Below are 14,173 nucleotides of genomic sequence, written 5' to 3'. Positions count from 1 at the left end.
ATCGGGGTGGCCAACCTAAGCCGAGAAGGAGCCAGAATTTAACAATGTACATTGCCAAAGAGCCACAGTAATACATCAGCAGCCCCGCCCCCCCCACATCAGCTCCCCCACCCTGCTCCCAGCGCCTCCCACCCACCAGCAGCCCCCCAGTCAGCACCTCCCACTTCCTCCCCATCAGCTGTTTCGTGGCGTGCAGGAGGCTCAGAGGGGGAGGAGGGAGGAGCAAGGACCCTACAGGCTCAGGGGAGGGGGCGGGGGCGGGGCCTGTGACAGAGCCAGGGGTTGAGCAGTGAGCACCCCCCGGCACATTGGAAAGTTGGCACCTATAGCTCCAGCCCCAGAGTCAGTGCCTATATAAGGAGCCGCATATTAACTTCTGAAGAGCCGCATGTGGCTCCAGAGCCACAGGTTGGCCACCCCGATCTAGACAGACAGCGGTGGGTGAAAGGAAGTGCACATAAAAGTTACACAGGTAGCCTTATTCAAGAACCTAGGGGGATTTATTCACATTCCAAACCCATTCCATTATTTAGCATAATGGATATTTTCTGCACCAGACTCATCCAGGGTCAGAATGTTCCAAGTCAAGACTGAGGTTCAGTGGCAGAGCTGAGGCGGTTTGCACACCACGTGCCCGCACTTTACTCTCATTTAGCTAGTGTTATTAATCTCCACCTTAAAGGTAATCAAATTAACCTCCATTTTTTACAAATGGTAATATATGGGAGCACCAATACTTCTGCAATTGTTTTGGGTAAGTAGGATATTGTTCTGAAGTAAATGATTTTATAGTACTCCTCTTACCAAGCAACTTCAAGTCATATTACACATAGAACCCTAGGAACATTTTCTTGGTTAACTGAGCCATTTTGAACCACATAAAGTAGCATTACACAATAAATATTTACAGAGAAAGAGAGAGCTTGTAGAAGAAGCAATAATGAATTAACCTCCAGTTCTCTGAGAAATGCCATGGTAAGTGTGTATCCCAAGAAGAGGGTTATTTTCCTCGGTAAATAGGAGCCTGGCACTCAGATGGGAGTGAAAAAATTACTAAATAAGAGCCACTTGCAATTCAGAGGGAATCGATTTACAGTTTTAAAAGCATTTTGCAAATCCAAATATTATTGCAAACATCTGAATCAATTCTTTCTAATGTCTGTGCAAGCAAAACAAAGCTCTGTGAATTGAACAACCAAACCACGTTTCATGTTAATCAATGGGAACTTGATATGTTCCATTGATGTAGAAAATTAGAGCCTTTGCATGTTTCCCAGATTTTGAATTTCATTTTGGATGCTCAGTCATGAATTATAACCGCTGCCTTCCTGGCTCCAGCTATTTCAGTTGAAATCCATTATTTCTAGTAGAATTATGAGCCTTATTAGTGAAATGCCAGCTCTTTCCTTTCCAGCATCTGCACTGCAGTTGTTCTATTATTAACAACAAGCCCATTAAAAAAAATGAAAAATTCAGATTTGTATCTTTGGGGTGTGGGGTTGTTGAAGCTTCAGATGAAACAAATAAGCCCGCTGTGCTGCTTCCAGTTGACACAGCTGTCATGTAAGCATTTGCTGAGGCTGCACAGCTCAAGGCTGCAAGGCCTTGTAGTCATATGTAAACAATACAGCATTGATGACAGGTTTACAACACTGGAGACAACAGGTGCAGCTGTTAGCCACTGGTTTCTGTAGCATGAGACAAATGTTTTTACTGCAGATTTGCAGATGCTTGGCACAGGGTCTTTGAAGCAACACAAAGAGGAGCAGCAACAGTAATGGATGGCAACTTTTACCGATTCAGATATCACTGCACTGCGTGTTATGTCCCAGCCAGGCCACACTCAACTAGGAAACTGACACTTTGCTCATTGGTGTCTTGTCCTCCCCCATGTAACATTTCAGAAAAAGAAGCATTCCTTCAACTGCTGGGGCAGAGAATGCCTAGGCATTGCTGAATTAATCCCTCCTGCAAGACATCACTCACAGGTTCCCTGCGATGAGGTAGATAAATTGCACACTGGACCAGGACATAGGGTGTGTTCTAAAAACTAGGGCTAAAGTAGGCCTCGTCTCAACACCTGCCAGTAATACCAACCTGGAGGAATGGCTCTAAAGTTGGAGGGAGTAAAAACGGATGAAATGGGCTTGAGTTCTTCTCTGCCTTACAAAGAAATTTGGGTCTCAGATGAAGAAAAAACATACTGGTTGGCTGAATAGACCTGAAAAACGAACCCCAGGAACAGCCAAGCCTGGATGCAAGGCTTAGACTGGATTTTATGTTGTCTTATTGTTGAAGTCAAACCCTAGGTAGGAAATGAGAGTTCTGACCCTAAATTGAGCATCAGGACTGCATGTTAGAGCTGATGGGAAAGTCACCTACCTCTAGCTAAGTGCAGCTAATTGAGCTAAAGAAATATAATACATCTTCCTTCTATGATGAACATCAACATGTTTATCATCCAGTTGCAGAAACCCTAACAACTTTATAGGAGTCATTAAATCTTTGATAGTCCCATCTAATAATATGCAAATAGCAGCAAACCAGATATAAGGCCAGAGTATATTAGGGCTCCTTGTCATGTACCAGAGAGCAACAGTGAAGGGATACAGATGTAGCTGTTAGTTCAAAAGCCATTATATTATTCAGGGGTGATCTCATGATGGATGCAAGTCTTCACTTCCTCACCAGAAATATAGGAAACACTAGAAAATTGATCAGAAGTGACCTGTAAATTGACTGCAGAATCAACCATTTGTGAAAACTAGGCTCCTCCCTTTCTAATTATGACACAGTGTTATCTTTCATTTATTATTTTCTGAAGATTTTTTTGTACAAACAGCATGTACCTAGGCAAGAAAGCAAGAAGCTCTGCATTACTTTCTGGATTTTGGATTTCAAGAAAACTGAGGAAATTTTTCTCAAAATCCAGAACACAAGCAGTTTTGTGTATCGTGAAAGTTTTGAGTTTCACAGGATATTTTCCCTTTAATTAAGAAGGATTATTTTCCAAGGGAAATTCAATTTTCAAAATACATTTTTCTAAAATGAATGGATGTTTATGCAACACAGACAAAAAAAAATGCTTGAAAGTAATTTTATCCTCCTTCTAGAACTATCTTATAAAGGGGAATAAATCTCACCATCTGGGTTCAATGTCAGGAGAAAAAATACTCAGTATGAAAGAACAAACAAAATACTTACATTGGTTTAGCAGGAATAAAATCCTAAAATGAATTATCTTGATTTGATAGGAAAGGATCTGTAATTGTGCTGTATTTTATATTTAGCTGCATGTCCAGATGACTGGGTAATGCATTTGAGAGATTCATTCCATCAATTTCCTTTAGGAAGAGTAGTTTACTCTATTTTGAGGCCCTCATCATGTAAGCTTAATTTCTGAAGGTGTTCTTATGCTTGTCAATATTGGTATTTCTCAGGAATTGCTGGAAATAATTGATTGTGTTTATGACACATCCTACTTACAACATGCTTTTTAAAAAACAAACAAACAAACAGTGTCACAGAATATTTAACCACCAGAATTGCAGAGTCTCTCCACTAAATATGGACACAGCTGGAAATGGAATTTCAATTTCAAGTTACAACTCTAATATATGGTACATACAGAGTTCTATGAAATTCTTCCAACCAACCTTGAACCCATGGCAACTTAGCATTGGTTTGAAGTTTATTGTAATCATAAACCTGTGGCAGTAAGGTCTGCAAACCTAAGTGGCCAGTTGGTACATCCCCTCTTTCTGACCTGTCCTCCATTCCTTCTCGAACAAATTCTGAGTCTCCCCTCCTACCTTAAATGCCTACAGAAAGACAGAGGTTTGCTCCTCAGAACTGGTGGACTACTCCCTTCAGCAAGTCCTTTAGGGTGGGGGATTGGGCACAGGTTACAGCTAACTGGCTACATTCTGTGGTACATTTCTCAGGAGGCACAGTGTGACAGGCCAGAGGACAGGATTATGGGGTCTCTGATTTTATATACTACAGGGACTGGTATAGTCCTCAGTGTAGCGCTCCCTGTTTATCTGCCAGAACTGTGAATCAGCATGTTTAATTCTGGTATCATTCTGAAGCTCTATATACTGAATGCTTTTTTTGGGGAAGCCTGACACCCAAGAAGCAAGCACCTTAGCCTCAGCTGGTCTTTAGATGCAATTTAGCACTCACTTGATTCATTTCCTGTGTTGGAAACATTAGTTAAAATGATTAAGACAAAAAAAAATGTTGATTAGAATACATGGACAATTGGGCACAAAAAGAAATTAGGATAAAATGGGGACAAGATAATTAGAATCAGATAATCTAATTTTTGCAACTCTAGTGACTGAAAATTAAGCTGGATGTCAAAAATGCACCAAAAGACAGACACAAGAGTGGCAAGCTAACAACAACCGTAAAGGCAGAAATGAGATGGGCCCTCAAACAAAACTTCATACCCATGCTAAAGCAGCTCTCCTGCATCTCCAATCTTGAGTTCTCCTTTCTCATCTCACATGCTTGTGGATCTACTCACAGGTGCACCACCTCTGCCACATGAGCAATGTGTGACACAACCTTGACTTCACCTCAGCTGAAGTCTTTATCTGTCTTCATCACCTCCCTTCTTCCCCCTTCTTAGCACCAGCTTTCTAGACCCTAGAATGCTCAGTATGCCAGAAATACAGATCTAAAGAGAATAGATCTTTCACCCCCTTCATCAGACTTCTCTTTTGGCTTCCTAGTCATTTCAAGATCGTAGTATAATCTGCTCTCCTGCACTGTATATTCCTCTCTTCCTGCAGTTTGTAATATCCTTTCTGGATCTGTGTGTCATAGGTACCAGTTCCAAATCTTCAACACATACAAAATCCTGTCTCTTTTGCTTGATCTCTCTGTGTGCTACACTGTAAGGCCCTGATCTTAGTGGTGATAAACTCCTGCAATCCAAACTGAAGTCTTACATGTATTATTTAGGCACGTAGAATGCTCCCAGGGCAGCAGTTAAAGTAGACTGAAGCAGAAGGGGGAGCTCTCACTGCAACAACCGAGTAGCAAGGGAACTTAGGGGGGCACTGCTTACCCAAACCAGGGAGAGGTGGGAGAGCTCCTCTCTGATTTTAGCCCAGGAGGGAAAGTTACACTCCCCACCTCCCCTTTATTTTAACCCCCTGCTCCAGAAGCATTGGGAAAGACGTTGAAGGATGTCACCTACAACTGTCATTTAGAAAGGAGGTATACACTTCCCAAGCATCTGCCCTGGTCTCCCTGACTGTGAAGAAGGCAGCAGGACTATGGTTTTGCCCATCCATATCCCACTTGGAATGTCTACCCTCAGTGGCAGTACGATGCCTCTCCAGGATTCTGGCTGCCCCTTGCACATCTATGGCCAGGGGCTGGAATAAGGAGAGTGTCCTCTTTCTTCCGACCCTGGTGTCCTCACTAAGGGATGGCCAAAATCTGACTCATTCACCTTTTCTCTATTATTATTATTATTACAATCTGTGTAATATTTAAGTCTCTAGCTCTTAGTAAGAAGAGTATATAAAATAAAGAGGATTTGCTTTGAAAATACACTACGCTCATGCAGCTGCTTGATGTTCCAAAGCTGAAATAGCAGTCAGCACTTTTTTGAAATCCACACTTATAAACATGTTTTAAAAAAAGTCCCAAAAGACAGTGGCAGCTCACAGCTTCAGATGAGGGAGTCCTAAATCCTTGAACAGATCAGTAGGTGAAAGATGATGCCACTGGATAACAGATCTTTAATCAGCAAAATGCTAACAAGCAGACTACAAACAACTACATTGTTACAGCTTCGTACATAGACCATCCAAGGACCTCAAATTTTTCAAACATAGGACAGCCTCACAACAGCCCTGCAAAATAGGTAAAAATCATGAACTCTGTTTACAGATAAGGTTCAATGACTTGCTCAAGGTCACTCAGGAGCCCTGTGGCAGCATAAGGAATAAAGTCCTGGGCTGACTGACTCTCAGTATCTATCACAGGTTTCAGAGTAGCAGCCGTGTTAGTCTGTATCCGCAAAAAGAACGAGGAGTACTTGTGGCACCTTAGAGACTAACAAATTTATTTAAGCATAAGCTTTCGTGGGCTAAAACCCACTTAATCGGATGCATGCAGTGGAAAATACAGTAGGAAGATACACACAGAGAACATGAAACAGTGGGCGTTATCATACACACTGTAAGGAGAGTTATTAGGTAAGGTGAGCTATTACCAGCAGGAGAGAAAAAAAAAAAAAAACTTCTGTAGTGATAATCAAAGTGGGCCATTTCCAGCAGTTGACAAGAACGTGTGAGGAACAGTAGGGGGGAAAAATAAACATGGGAAAATAGTTTTACTTTGTGTAATGATCCATCCACTTCCAGTCTTTATTCAAACCTAATTTAATGGTGTCCAGTTTGCAAATTAATTCCAATTCAGCAGTCTCTCGTTGAAGTCTGTTTTTGCAGTTTTTTTGTTGTAATATTGTGACTTTTAGGTCTGTGACCAGGGAGATTGAAGTATTCTCCAACTGGTTTTTGAATGTTATAATTCTTGATGTCTGATTTATATCCATTTATTCTTTTGCGTAGAGACTGTCTGGTTTGGCCAATGTACATGGCAGAGGGGCATTGCTGGCACATGATGGCATATCTCACATTGGTAGATGTGCAGATGAACGAGGCCCTGATGGCGTGGCTGATGTGATTAGGTCTTATGATGGCCAAAGGTGCTGGGAGGAAACACTGGGTAGTTTGTACAGGCTGTAAATGTAGAGAAGGGTGGAGTTTATGTATTGTTGTTTTTGTCATTTATTATCCTGATCCCTTTGTCCCTTATTCTGAGTTCCCCAGACCTAATAAAGCTCTGGTTACTGCTTTATTACTCTGGGAATTGTAATAACTATTCTATTTGCATGCACTCTGACTAACATTCCTCTGTATGAGACTGAGTGTTCAGTATTTTCAACAAGAGACAAGCCTTCTGAGTTCTCTGCACTACGGGGTGGAGATATCAGCCGCCCTTATAAGTGAACTCATAACCCTAAAGAGAAAAGGCTGCTGTCCCACCCCAGGCCTCGCGTTACACTTAATGTGGTTCACCTTTACACAAACAAATAGTAGAAACTACCAGAGTAGTTGTGAAGGGTGGAGGCTGGTGCAACTCATTGGGTGCACAAGCCTGGAGCCAGTAGTGGGTTCCTCCCCTTGTGCTCCTGCTGCCGGTGCCACCTCCCAGCTACTCATTCCTGGCTGTGATCCAGTCAGAGGAGCAATGAGAGGGGAAGCAGAGAAAGTGCCTGAGCCCTGGCTCAGTAGGCCCTTCTCTCAGTGGCCCCATATACCTGGAAAGTAAAACTTCAGGCAAATCCCAACTGCCTTCCTTATGCCTCAGCTGAATCCATAGGAACCCAGCTGAGATGTAAGCAGGTGTGACAGGGCTGTGAAATGTGATACTTGACAGGCCTGTGAAGGTGTATGTTTTCCATTCACAAAGAACAATACATTTACTTATAGCTTAAGTCTAAGGATTTTCATGTTAGAAAAATAGAATATAAAAACTCCATGAAACAGAAAGCAAAAATGTGCCTCTCGCTCTCTGTGAGCCTTCTTAGAGCCCCACCCCCCGGCAGAGAAGCAGACACACTTCTGTTTGAAATATACGTGCACAGAAGACAATCGTAGCTATACAGTACACCACAAAGAACATCCTGTAGGACTTCAGCAAACATTCAAGAGAATATGGGACACTCCTGAACTTTGAAAAACTGACCTAGTAGAGTTATCTATCCTGAATGTAGAATGAGTAAAGATAGCCTAATGGCTGATATCTAGATCAAATAAAAATAGCTGAAATGCCCACTCTATAATGAAAAACAACTCTACAAAGATTGTTGGGAAATGATCAACTGGGTGGCAAAAAAAAATTAATTACAAATCCATGTACAGTCAACAAGTCCTTCATGTCATTTCCCAGCAATTCCTTTGTTTGGCACTGGGAAAGTTTTAATCAGAAATCTGTGCAGTTAAAACCACTGATTCTGCAAACATAACTGGCTGCTTTTCCCACCAAATGAGTCAGTGCATTCCCTATACAGAATAGCCATCAAGAAGCACTTGCATCAATGAACATTACAGTGCAGGTCAGAGCTATTTTAACTCTCACCTTCTTCCAGCATGGTCAAGCACATGAAAGTTTAACTCACACCACCTTACAGATCCTCTCTGAATATGACCCATGACCTCTATATGGCATATATAGGGAAATGTAAACAGGTATCAGGATTCATTATATATGGTCACAGTTTCCTTCCGAAAGCTTAACCCTCTGCTGAAGAACAGTCTTTGCAGGACCTTTCAGAAGGCACTATACAGAATGGAGCCCAGAGAGAATATATTTAAATCCAAAAAGTGTGTGTTCCTCATGCAACAAAATCAAAGATATGCCTGTTACACTGAGCGAACAAATAGGCCCGGTATACCCAAGGTATTGCTACTATTCTGGTGAGCCAGAAAGCACCTTGACTAGAGAGACGAAACATATCAAAATGAACTAAGGCTAGAAGTATTACGACAGCTCTAGTAGTCTGCCTGCTTTCCTCAAGGAACTTTGAGGTATGAAGCTTATTGTTAAACAGCTCAGGTAGGCAGCCTGTCACCATGGTGTGATTTGCAATTTATACCTTTAAAAAAGCAATATTCTTTTATATCTATATTTATTGTTCCTTTTAATTGACGTTCCTGGCTGTCACTTTGCTGCCAGAATTTAATTTTTGGTTCAGAAGTGCTAAAAGTAACCTGGGCTCATAATAAGAAAAGGAGGACTTGTGGCACCTTAGAGACTAACCAATTTATTTGAGCATAAGCTTTCGTGAGCTACAGCTCACTTCATCGAAAGCTTATGCTCAAATAAATTGGTTAGTCTCTAAGGTGCCACAAGTCCTCCTTTTCTTTTTGCGAATACAGACTAACACGGCTGTTACTCTGAAACCTGGGCTCATAATGAATCTCAAAACAGAAAACCCCTACACTACAGCAAGCAATTTTACATAGATTTGTTCTCAAATTAGAAGTGGGCAGGTTGGCTAAACAATCCGGGGGCGGGGGGGACCGTGAATGACTTCTGAATACTGACAAGTCCAACTGTAGACAATCATGGTTCTGCTGACAGTGGGCTTGAACCTTGGACCTTCTGCATTAAAAGCATAAGTCTCTTCTACGGGAGCTGAAAGACTTACTCTTTTTGCGGGGAGCTATAGCGGACTCACACTTCTCTGGATGAGGCTCTAGAACGGACCATGCAATGCTTTGAGCTATGGGTTATATAGTTACCCTTTATTTACTTATAGTAAAATCAGTTATTATGAAGTCATTTTTCTTAATATGGAAAAAATGCTGCTTCAATTATTATGTCAATGAAACACCCAGGTCACGTTACAGTGTTCAGGTTTAGCATAAGGATACAAGAAACAGATCGTTCCTGTTGATGAGGCGGCAGGGTACGCCAGCCCTTTCTAGTAATTCTAAAGAGTCATCCATTTTAAAGCCAAAAGGGATCATTGCATTCATCTACTTTGACCTCCTGTACAATGAAGGACATAGAACTTCACTCAACAGTTCCTGCAAAAAAAACAAAACCAAACCCAATATCTTGTGGCTGATTTCAGAAAGATCTTGAATTGTGGTTTATAAAGACTTCATGTGATGGAGAATCCACCACAACAAGTAAACGTGAATCTGGTGCTTACAGCCTAGACTCAGTTTGGGGCACATCACAAAACTAACAAAGTCTAAGGCCTGGTCTACACAGGGGGGTGGGGATCGATCTAAGTTACACACCTTCCGCTACATGAATAAAGTAGCTGAAGTCGATGTACATAGATCTACTCACCGTGGTGTCTTCGCTTCAGTGAGCTGACTGCTGACGCTCCCCCATTGACTCCTGCCGGTGGAGTACAGGAGTCAATGGGAGAGCACTTGGGGGTCGATTTATTGCATCTAGACTAAACGCGATAAAGCTACCCCCGCTAGATCAATTGCTGCCTGCCGATCCAGCGGGTAGCATAGACATACCCCACCATAACTGCTGGCTAGCCTTTACTCACAGAGATACAGAGATAGTACTGGAATTGTAGGAACACTGAGATTAGGATTAAGGTGCATTTGTAGAGCTGTGTGTACATGCTAAAATGAGCTAATAATGATGTAAGGGAAGCTCTTAGAAAATTCTACCACTTTCATGAGTATTCGATTCAGAAGCAAACAACAAATGTTTAAACTGCGAGGGGGATCATTTCGTGTCTGGGGAGTGTGTATTGGTAGTGCCACTCTAGGCCCATTACTAGGGCCGCAGCTCACAGAGTCATGTGATTACACATCAGAATCTAAGTTTCCATTAAAAAGGTCTTTAGCCACCAAAGGTGAAAAGAAAAGCTCAGAAATACAACCCAGGTGTAACTGATGCTGTGACATCTACCTGAGACTGCAGAGGGCCCAAAACAATAGCTGAGAGGTGTGAACAGGTCCATGTGCACAACAGTGGAGAACCCAGCCAACATCACCCCAGCAGAGAACTGTTTGTGTGTGTGGCAGGAGAAAAAGAGTGCAGCAGGCCTTGACCACCCACCCAAGCAGACACATCCTGATCACGGAGGGTCAGCACTACAGTCTCTCCATATCTGCTACCTCTGTCTCTTGTGGGTGGGGAAGAGAAATAGGGGACACCTGCTGCTACTTCTAGGGAGAAAGGGCCTGTGATTCAAGCATGTGTTAATGTCAACTGGCCAAATATATTTAAGTGCTGTGATATTAAGCAAAGTACTGATCCTGAATCATACAAACTAGTGTGCACACTTTTACTTTGGGGACAGCAGACCTGGATAAGGGGCTGGACTCTACAGGGGAACATTTCAAAGGGACTCAGGGACTGGGTACACCTATTGTTAACCTGCAAGGCAAAATAAGGGCTAGCATTGCCCAGAAGGTAGTGTTTGAGTGGCTAACAGGCTGGTGGCATTAGGGAGCTGTTCCACAGCCGAGCACAAGCAAGACTCCCTCACACTGGAGGCAGGGGGGGCGGGCAGGATGAGGAAGAAGACTGTGCTGGTTAAAAATCCAGCATGGTTTAGAGAGGAAGTGAATTCAGCTGTGAAAAATAAAAATGAAAAATAAAATTTACGACAAGAGGAAGTTGATAGTAGTGAATATAAATCAGAAGTTAGGAATTGTAAAAAATTGATAAGGGAAGCTAAGGGACACAAGGAGAAATCTATGGAAGTTGGCGATAATAAGAAGGAAGTTTTAAAAATGTATTAGGAATAAACAGAATCCTGACAATGGTACTGGTCCATGATAAGGTAGAAATGGTAGATCAATAATCAGAAAAGGCAGAAGTGTTCAATAAATATTTCTGTTCCCTATGGGGAAAAAAAAACAGATGGAGTCTTATCCTATGGTGATAACACTCTTTCAATTCCACTAGCATCTCTGGAGGATGTTCAATGGAAGCTATTAAAGTTAGACATTTTTTAAAAAAAAAGCAGGGCCAGAAAACTTGCGTCCAAGAGTTTTAAAAGAGCTGGCTGGAGAGCTTGCTGCACCACTAAAGTTGATGTTCAACAAGTTTTGGAGGACTGGGAAAGTTCCAGAAGACTGGATGAAAGCAAATGTTGTGTCAAGTTTTTAAAAGAGTAAGTGAGGTGACCTAAGTAATTATAGATCTGCCAGTGTGACATTATCTTGCCCGCTGGCAAGATAATGGAGCAGTTGATACAGGACTCAACTAATAATGAACTAAAGGAAGTTAATGTAATTAATGCAAATCAACATGGGTTTATGGAAAATAGATCCTTCAAACTAATTAGTCATTTTTTTAAATGAAATTATAAGTTTGGTTGATAATGATAATAGTGTTAAAGGAATATACTTGAACTTTTGTAAGGCATTTGGACTTGGTACCACATGATATTTTGAAAAAAAACAACCCTAGAATGATATAAAATTTACCCGAGGTGGGTGAGGTAATATCTTTTATTGGACCAAATTCCGTTGGTCAGAGAGAGAAGCTTTCAAGCTTACAGAGCGCTCTTCTTTAGTGCTGTGTAAGCTCAAAAACTTGTCTCTTTCACCAACAGAATTTGGTCCAATAAAAAACTTTTACCTCACCACTGTGTCTTTCTAATATCTTGGGACCAATATGGCTACAGCAACACTTCATACATAAAATTAACACGGCACACATTAAATAGATTAAAAACTGGCTAACTGTAAACGACGAGTGGGTCTGTTTCCAGTGGGATTCTGCAGGCATCAGTTCTAGGCTACTTAACACGTTTGTCTATAACTTGGAAGGAAACATAAAATCATCACTGATCAAGTCTGCAAATGACACAAATGTTGGGAGACTGGTAAAAACTGAAGAAGATGTGTCACTGATTCACAGCAATCTAGACTGCTTGGTAAACTGGATGCAAGCAAACTATGTATTTTAATACGGCTAAAAGTAAATGCATGCATCTGGGAACAAAGAATGTAGGCCATACTGACATGATAGGGAACTCTATCATGTGAAGCAGTAACTCAAAAAAGATTTCGGGATTGTGTTGGATAATCAGCTGAACAAGAGCTCCCTGTGACGTTATTGCCAAAAAAGCTAATGCAGACCTGGGATGGATAAACAGGGGAGAGAGGTTATATTACCTCTGTATTCGGCATTGGTGCACAGGCGCGCTGACAGCAATTCCAGGCTGCAGGGCTGGAGCTGGGCCTCACACTGCTGCTGGCCCAGCGTAGTGTCACAACATGGGTGAGGAGCTGGACCACATGCAGCAGCTGGTGCACGTGTGCACATGCCGTGAACACGGTCCACCTGACAGTTGGGAGATGCTACACCTGGTGCCCAGCGAGCTGCTGGCTGTGCTGCTGGGCCCACTCTTCCAGCACAGCCAAGGCTTCCACATGCCTGCCTGGCTGCCTTCGCCGCTGCTGGTACCATCCCGCGTACACCTAGGAGCCCTGTGGCCTGCCCAGGTGATTTAAAGGGGTCCGGGTCTCACGGCAGTGGCCAGGGACCCTGGGCCCTTTCAAATCGCCTGGACCCCGGCCAATTACCATCTTTGCTCCCCCTCTGTTGGTGGGCCTGCTGGTGCAACTGCTGCTGGAATACTGTATCCATTTCTGGTGCCCACAGTTCAAAAAGGATGGTGATAAATTGGAGCGGGTTCAGAGAAGAGTCACAAGAATGATTAAAGGATTAGATAACATGCCTTATAATGATAAGCTAAATAGACTAAGCTCATTGAATCTAACAAAGGAAAGTTTAAAGAGTGACAATTACAGTCTTTATGTACCTATATGGTGAATAAATATTTAATAATGGTCTTTTCATTGTAGCAGAGAAACGTATAACACAAACCAATGGCTGGAAGGCTAGACAAATTCAGACTGGAAATAAGGCACAATTTTGCAAAGGTGAACGTAATTAACCATTGGAACAGTTTACAAAGGTCACAGTGGATTCTCCATCACTGACATTTATAAATCAAGATTGGATGTTTTTCTAATATATCTGCTTAGGAATTATTTTGAGAGAGTTCTGTGGCCTGTGCTATACAGAAGATCAGACTAGATGATCAGAGTGTTCCCTTCTGGCTGTACAATCTTGAATCTAATCTGATAAATAGTCTACACTGTCAAGGGAAGTTGACTACATACTAAGAAACCCCTCCTACTATACAGTCATAAAAATACTTCCTGAATCATGAGAGAAGACTGTGCCATGTGTATTTTGTTATATAAATTTCCACTCTACCTCCATCCCATCATTATCATTGTAGGAATTTTTCAAATAAATGTTTGGTTTCTAAATCTTACATCTGGAATAAAATGGTTGAGAGTCTTTTGAACTCCTGCAGAGGCAGGCATCTTACTTTACAGGTTTTGCATTACATACTTTAGGAGGGTATTTTGGGCATTGGAAGCTACCTGATGGTATTTCAGTGCCTCATGACACAAAAGATCTTTGATCTGTGTTTTAAAAATTGACACCTCCTCTGCAATTGAAAGAAGAATGTTGCCAAAGTTGAACCTGTAAAATTTGAGGTGTGTACACCTGGTGTGCATAAAACACACCTTTTTGTGTTTCAACTCGTATCTGAATGAGAAAAATGGGTAAT

Source organism: Lepidochelys kempii, chromosome 2, assembly GCF_965140285.1.
Source record: "Lepidochelys kempii isolate rLepKem1 chromosome 2, rLepKem1.hap1, whole genome shotgun sequence".
Classification (NCBI taxonomy): Eukaryota; Metazoa; Chordata; order Testudines; family Cheloniidae; genus Lepidochelys; species Lepidochelys kempii.
The sequence above is the reverse complement of the archived record's forward strand: the minus strand, read 5'-3'. Positions refer to the sequence as shown.